Raw genomic sequence first — 8,595 nt, forward strand, 5'->3', positions numbered from 1 at the left:
TTGCCGTACCACACTGAGATGCAGCTGGTCAGGATGCTCTCTATGGTGCAATGGTAGAAGTTGGTAAGAATTGTGGGTCAGAGCAAAGTGCAGGGCAGTGGCAATGGCATCCTCAGTAGACCTTTTGGGACGGTAGGCGAACTGATGTAGGTCGAATTTGGGGGGGGGGGGATAATGTTTTTGATGTGATCCAGAACCAGTCTCTCACAGCACTTTATGGCAATGGGGGTGAGTGCTATGGGTCGGTAGTCATTCAGACATGTGGATGTTGGTTTCTTGGGGACAGGAATGATAGAGGTGGTCTTAAAGCATGTCGGGACTATGGATTGGGACAGTGAGAGGTTAAATATAGTTGTGAAGACCTCAGCCAGCTGGTAGGCACGTTCCCGGAGGACCCGACCCAGTATGCCGTCTGGTCCGGCAGCCTTCCGTGTGTTCACTCTGCACAGTGATTCTCTGACCTCTGCGATCGATAGAGTAAGCACCTGGTTTTCTGGGTGGCTGGGGATTTTTGTGGCTGGGTCAGTATTGTCCTTGTCGAAGCGGGCATAGAAATTATTTAGCTTGACTGGGAGGGAGGCATTATGGACAGTGGGACCGCTATAGGAGCTTTTGTAGTCTGTGATAGACTGAATGCCTTGCCACATTCGCCGGGGATCGGAGTTATTGTGAAAGTGGTCCTCTATTCGTAGGGAATATTTATGTTTGGCTGTTTGGCTGTATCATTACTAGACAGTGGTGGAAGCTGCTTGGCTGTCTTGTCATAAAACGACTTCTGCTTCATCTTTTGTTGAAATCTGAATAATAGTCGACTAGCAGGAGGAAATCTTTGCCACCATGCTGGAACAGGTCTGGGCTTACAATCTGCCAGGGGCGTGTTGGCAGCTTGTGCGACATCATTGTCTCCTTGGGAGCTCTCCCGCTTCTAATTCAAAATTCTCAACTTCCATTTCCATTCGTGAGCGTCATCTGCTGAGGTTCGTCACCTAAACGTCCGCATTATTTTCCCACGCATTTCGCGAAGACACCCACCCCCCACACTGCATCTGATTGGCGAACCCTAACTAACCCCAGCTTAACCTTTACCAACCTTACCAACGGAGGTAACGAGTGCTAGCCAATCAGATGCAGAGTAAGGCGGGTCTTCACGAAATGCCTATGGGGAAAAAATACAAGATGACACTCAGACCCTAAATCACAGAAAGGGCAACTTTGGGTCTTTTTCTTAAAATTATAAACGTAATCCCAAAACAAGAGAGATGTGGCTGCTAAATTAACTTTTAAATTAATATTTGCACTTACATTTAGGATTTACTCATTTGGCAGACTGCCAACATCTAAATCGAAAGAAAAGTTTAACGCTCACTAGCGCGGTCGCCTCACAGCTAGAAGGCCCTGGGTTCGAGCCCCGGGGTAGTCCAACCTTGGGGGCCGTCCCGGGTCGTCCTCTGTATGGAGTTTGCATGTTCACCCCATGTCTGCGTGGGTTTCCTCTGGGTGTTCCGGTTTCCTCCCACAGTCCAAAGATAAATACTCCCTAGGTGTGTGTGTGTGTGTGTGTGTGTGTGTGTGTGTGTGTGTGTGTGTGTGTGTGTGTGTCGGCCCTGTGGTGGACTGGCGGCCTATCCAGGGTGTCTCCCCGCCTGCCGCCCACTGACTGCCTGGATAGACTCCAGCATCCCCGCGACCCTGAGAGCAGGATAAATGGTTTGGATAATGGATGGTGTGATGGGTAATCTATGAAAGTAACTACTGTCTTTCCCTCGTCTCGCTATTGAGCAAGGGCACTGGCAGCAAGTGTCACCACCTTCCTTACATTACGACTCTGAAGACGGTTAGTGTCGCCCACAGGTTTAATAATGTTGGAAGCTGAATATACTACATACAGGCGATACCACTAAAGATGACAGCAGATGTAAATGGATTGTGGAGAAGTCCATCAAAATGTCATCTCAATGTAAATAAACATACCTCCAAAATAAATAAATGGATAAATAAATAGATAAACATAAATATACTCCCTGGTTGATTAACGTTCTGTGTCCTGAAACTGTATACAAAGTGTATTACTAGAATTCACCATTAGATGGCAGAATAGTGCTAAATTTTACTACTGTAACAGCGCAGTAACTGTGCTTATATTGATGTTATGGTTGCCAAAACACTCGGTAAAAAAAATGTAAGTTAAATTTTTAGTAATTTCAACCAACCCGCACCATTGTGTTAAATAATCTTAAATAGCCTGTATTGTCCACCCACTACATGGCTGTGTATGCACCCATTGCGCAATGGGTGCTTCCCAAAGTGATCCAGAGATGCATGCGATGTCTTGGAAAATCCCCGAAATTGTTTTTACAGCAGAATATGTACGATTGATCATTTTGTGAATATAAAAACGTGTTATGAGAACAATGTTTAAGTAACACATGATTTTGTCATGTAGGCATATGTAGATGACATGAGTTAAATGATATAGGATACTTGGGGAGTTGGCAACACAATTTGGATAAAAGCGAGATGGTCAAAACACCTGATATTCCCTAAATGGTTGTACAAATAAACATGTGTTTCAATTCAATCTACTGTCATCAGGCTGCTGGTTTATTTTATTTGTACAACACAAATTGCAAAACATTACAGCGGTCAAATAAAAATGTAAAAATAGGACAAAAAAGTAAAGTAGCAGTTAAACACTGGTGCTGCAAGTTTGAGAATTCTCAGCTGCCCTGCAGATGTCCATTTTGTCCAGACCAATTGTCTTAACATTACTATTAAAAATCAAAGTGCAAATTAAATGTAATGTTTGCAGTAGTCATACAATGCAGTAAAATTAAATGAAATATAGGCAGTAGTGTTCCTGGCAGAACAGCAGGGGCACTGCTGTTCTGCCAGGCCCAGATGGTCTGGGCTTAGCCCCGGACCTTGTCAACTAGAAACACCCCTGATCTGGCAATCATATCCCATGGATCCAATACCCAGTTGTAAAGCTGTGCCCGGTAGTAGCCCCATTTTCAAGATCTCCACAATGAAGCTGTCGAGTATAATGATATCACAACTGATTTGCAGGTTGGCAAAAACCACAACAAAAAAAGACCAGAGTTGTAAAAGAATGGAATGATCCTTTAAAGCGGGGCGACACCCTGAACTGGTTGCTAGTCCATCACAGGGCCCACACGCAGTCATTCACACACCATTCATACCTATAGACAATTTAAAACTCCCATTCACCAAACATCTTTTGGACTGCAGGGGTATATAGATCTGCACAATCACAGAGAGAACATGCAAACCCCACACAGTGTTACATCAAAACTTGTGACCCTACTTTTAAAACACACTATTTCAGTCAGGATACGGCAGTTACGGTGGTCCCTTGCCAACCATACAGGACTTGCACAGCTCTAGAGCCTGGATATGGAAGGGGGGGGCAGAATCAGCACAGACCCCCCCCCCCCCCCCCACTCATCAACCCAGAACACAGTTTGTTTGAACTCCTAACCCTCTGGCAAGCGCTACAGAGCAATGTGCACCAAAACCATCAGACACAGGAACAGCCCCCCCCCACACACACACACACACAGGCCATCTCTGTCACGAACACACAGCAGCACAGTGCAATAATGGTCACTTATTGCGTAATAGGACACTTTTTACACAGCCCCTTCTGGTCAAGATGTCTCACCTACATATCTACAATGCACACTACCTCTTTATTTACCAGATGTGCAATACAAATATAAAATTGTAAATACACATACAACTGCTGGTTATAAATTGTTATTGTTATAATTATAATGTAAATATGTAATATAATATATATTACATAATATATAAATCGATATATAGTATATATTTTCAGTATATAATATAGTATTGACATATAATATATAAGTATTATAAGTTATAAATTATTCAGCCATAAAAACTATGTATGGTGTGTGACATACCTTGTAATGTACACATACGTACCTACAGTATTCTATTTATTATTCCATTTATTTTTGTTTTTCTTGTTTGTTGCCTCTTTTTTCTTTTTTCTTTTATTCTATTTTTTATATATTTTTGTGCATGATATATATGTAAGTACTAGAAGCTATTGTAAACCAGAGTCGAATTACTCGTATGCATAAACCCACTTGGCCAGTAAAGTTGATTCTGATTAGATTAGACATACAGTCAAATTTAAACTTCTCTGTCTCAGTTTTTTTTCCTCATGCGTTCTTGATAAAAACTAATTTTTGGAAAAAACGTTTATGCATGAAGTTCTACTACTACTACTGCTTTGGGCTGCTCCCATGCATTAGGTTCAAGATGGTTAAATTTAGGCATTAGGTCGGAGGCGGGCGGTTCATTTTAGACGTGGGTTCAGGCTGATTAAAATGGGCACAGATTTTAATCATAACACCAGAGCTGGCTCCATGATGCTCTTGCTCCATTAAACGCAAACGCCGGTTTCCGCGAAGCGCAACAGCTTGTCGTTTACCCCGGAAGCTGAGCAGGCGTGCAGATCATGGGCACGTCTCAATAATGTATAACAGGATGAAACGACCACACATCTGTTTTCATTTCCATGATTAACAACTTTTTTTTTCATCTCTAAAGTGTCAGCGTATCCGGGTTAACTTCGTTGAGTGTCAGTCTAAGTAGCGCGTTTGTACGGGAGTGTGTAGGGACCGTCTTAAAAGTTCTGTTTTCATAAATTCAACTTGCAGTAACTTTTTATTTTATTCATCAAAACAACTCAGAAAAATTATGCTATGATTAACGATTCTCACCTAGCCTGTGTTTTATATATTATATATTACAATTGGCTTTTGTAATAGCTTTCAGTTTTCAACATGTCAACTTCAAACCACCTCGTAACTATTTCACATCTAGTTTATGAGTTTTACTGGCTGTTGGAAAGCGTAAAACCAGACATCAATTCAATAATCCCCAATTATGGCTATCCCTCAAAATATATTGATATCAAATAACCTCTCATATGTTATTCAGGCCCTCATACTTATTCACAGCTGTTAGTTAGTTTGTCAAAAAACAAAACAAAAACTCACTAAGTGTCATAAGATCCCCCAGGACAGAGGTAATTCTCATTGCCTTAATTAAGATAATGATTTCCTGTTTATATTTTCAACAGGAGAAAGGTAAATTGAAATTAGATGCATAGAATTGTCATAATTAAAGAATTATTGCCCTGTGATCTGGTTTGGTGCCTTTTTTGAAAAACTAACAGCTGTGAAAGTTGTGAGAGGACTTGAATAACATATGAGAGGTGTACTGATATCAATATGTTTTGGATCGATAAAGCCACTGGAAAAATGCAAGTAACAGTCATAATTAGGGATTATTGAAGTGATGTATAATTTTAGGCTTTTTAACAGCCAGTAAAACTCAGTAAACTAGATATAAAATAGTTTCTTGTTTCTTGTTCTTTTTGTTTCACTTACATATACATATAAAAATATACATATAAAAAAGTACAATGTACCTTCAAATGTAATGCATACACCCTGGCTCTCTCAGCCCCTAAAAACTATATATAAAGAAATGATAAGAAAATCAACAAATAAGAAATCCTACAAAATAATAAATCACTGAAGTTATGTAAGGTGCCTACTGTTCATTATTCTGAGCTCCTGGGGGTAAAAACTGTCTTTGAGGCGGCTGGTTGGAGCTCTGATGCTCTGTAAGCGTTGTCCTGATGGGAGGAGGGAGAACAGACCATGTGCTGGGTGGATGGTGTCCTCCACCATACTTACAGCCTTCTGCAATGGGTTTTGTACATGTCCTGAAGCTGTGGCTGTGCCGCTCCTATGATTTTAAAGTCGTTTCTACTATCCTACTAGTTGTTTGTGGTCCTGTTCAGTCAGGTTGCCAAACCTGACTGAACAGGACTGCAAACCACAAACCACAAACCACAAACCACACCAATATGCTTTCAGTAAGGATGCTTTCTATGGTAGTCTGTTAGAAACTGACCAGGGTTTTTGTGGATATTCTGAATTTTTTTAGACATGTCAGAAAGCATCGGTGTCGCCAGGTCATTTTGCCGGGCTTAAGCCCCGAACATTTTGAGTGTAGCTCCAAATATAATCTTCAAGTTAAGCCTATGTGAGGCCTGACAAAAAACGTAACGTGTGAATGTCCAATAGTCTTCATGACATAACAGCCTGTCAAAATTAATGCAGGTCTCTAAACCAACTTCGTGTGTGTGTGTGTGTCTGTGTGTGTGTGTGTGTGTGTGTGTGTGTGTGTGTGTGTGTGTGTGAAAGAAAATTTAGTATTCCAATAAACTAATGTTAACATAAATACATTTAACTTTTTTTTCTCTACTCTGGTATTGTAGCATGTCAATAAATGTTTGATGATAGCAGTTGTGAAGTATTCTGCTTCTACTCAATATTAATACTAATTACTAACAACTATTAATATTTTTAACGTCACAATTCACAATGAATCTTGAGAGTGAACAACAGTAATCTTGAAACCATATGGATGGGTCCATCACCTTCCTAAAGACGTCTTCGTTGTTGTCATTTATCAGTTCAGTCACTGTGGTGTCATGTGTGAATTTCACTATGCGGTTATGATATTTGGCAACACAGTCGCGTGTGAAGAGATGGTTTGACGTTGATATGTTGAAAACTGACAGCTATATATAAAGGCCATTGTCTAGGGTGACCAGACGTCCTGATTTTTTGGGGCAAATTCGGGACAGTCCCAAAATTTTGAGCAGTTGCCCCGAATCCCGAACCCTGTCCTGCTTGTCCTGAAAATTAGTCTAAACCCGAGTTTTGATTAGCTATAGCCTAATAACCTCCTCTGCCACATATGCCACCGGCCCTCCGCATTCCAGTCTTCCTGTGAGGTAGGATAGGTGAATTGTGTGGTCTTCTTCTTGAGTATTACGCCATTATTAGACAGAGGCAGACTTGTCGGTGCTGCCGTGGCTGATTTATTTTTTTACCGTGTGCCCTCTAGCAACTCGTGTTATTCTTTGCACGTGTTAGTAAGAGGACATAAGTCCCAACATATAACACATTTAACTTGGACATTGTGTCAACAGCATTGTTGTAGCCACAACATAACACACTATCCATGCTCTTTCCCTCTCTTTGTTCCCCTGTGTACATGCAGACAGCAAAAACTGCAGTTGCGAGAACAGGGCAAGTGTAGCTGCAGGCACCGCACTGATACAAATAAATAAAATAAAAATGAATTTCATGTAATGGATAATGATTTCCACACTGTTACAAACAATACAGTCATTGTGTTTCTTTTTACTAATTACAGACAGATGACTTCATGTTCATGAACAAAAATTATAAAATTTTGTTGCGTTTTGGCTTTCACGCGTTGTACAGCCACCGTTACTGTTCATTCAGTCAATGTGATGTACTGGAGGCAACGCCCACATTGGCCACGTGACCCCCCCCCCAACTCTCCTGTCCCGAATTTCGACCCATACTAATCTGGTCACCCTACCATTACATAACATATAAAACAGGCTAGTGGCAATCCAATGGAGGTGAAAGGTAGAGGGAGAACAATTAATCATAGAATAATTAGTCTGAGTCGTTTCGATAAATAAAACAAAACGTTATTGCAAGTTGAATATACGTAAATATAATGTTTTTTTTATGTCGGGCTCTACACACTCCCGTAGACAAGCGCTACTTGGACTGACACTCGACGTAGTTAATCCACGATTCCGTCACAACCGCTGAAGCTGCTGAGTTGAACCAGACGGTGAGACATCGGCTGTGTTGTGCCTCTGCACTATTAAACTAACCACAAAACCATCGGTTCCGTTCACTTGAAGCTATCGAGGTTCGAAGGGGGAACTACTACCAAACATTGAATGTGGTTAGGTTATAACTTACGTTGGCGCTCGTGTAGGTACCTGATAATAAATAATAATCATGAAGAAGACACAAGTGTAGGCTGCCAGATGATAGTGGAGTACACACCAGGCCGAAGCGCGCTTCCCTGACGCATGTTTGGCGAGAGCGGCGCGCGCGCGGCGAAAAGAATAGACGGTAAGAGAATGGACAGCGTCGCAGCGCGTGAAGCCATTATAACGCACTGCACAAAGTCCATGTAAAAAAACAACAAAAAAACGTTTAACAAGTATCTACAAATTGACGTCGTGAGTCATCCTTATTGTATAGCCTATGCGACGAAAAGCAAGCTTTACTTGGAACAGTTTAACGGATGTTCCCAATCGTACTAACGTGTAAATGGTGAGAAGCCAAGAAATGTTACCTGTTTGGAATTAAAGTCCCAATGAACAACACAAACGCAGCCCCCTTGAGTTGACGAGGACTCCGCACGCACACAACGATGCATGCCCGTAAGAATAAGGTGAAGACGACACCCGTTTCTAAGTTTCGTTTCTGTAATTCGACGTCACAATTGCTTGGGTGGAAACAACACACGTACCTCTGTCGGTCGGTTTGCATTTATTCAAATAACCGAACCGAACTGCGCCGTGCTATTGAAGGAAGGAAACACCTGCACACAAACATCATGTCAGTGTGAGGCTACCGTAACAAGCTATAATGTACACACATATCAACAACGTCAGTGATCCCC

At 41.5% G+C, this 8,595-nt stretch overlaps 1 protein-coding gene across 3 annotated transcripts in view; it reads right to left on the minus strand.

Moving 5' to 3' along the window:
• The window catches only part of helz2b (helicase with zinc finger 2b), a 47,110-nt gene extending 38,764 nt beyond the window's left edge, over positions 1-8,346 (minus strand). For all 3 annotated transcript variants that reach the window (XM_056273616.1, XM_056273615.1, XM_056273617.1), the window contains exon 1: positions 8,266-8,346. The gene's annotated coding sequence lies outside the window, so the exon portion shown is untranslated. The remainder of the gene's footprint in view (positions 1-8,265) is intronic.
• Between the last annotated feature and the right edge of the window lie 249 nt (positions 8,347-8,595).

This window comes from Lampris incognitus, chromosome 2 (assembly GCF_029633865.1).
Source record: "Lampris incognitus isolate fLamInc1 chromosome 2, fLamInc1.hap2, whole genome shotgun sequence".
In the NCBI taxonomy this organism is placed as follows: Eukaryota; Metazoa; Chordata; class Actinopteri; order Lampriformes; family Lampridae; genus Lampris; species Lampris incognitus.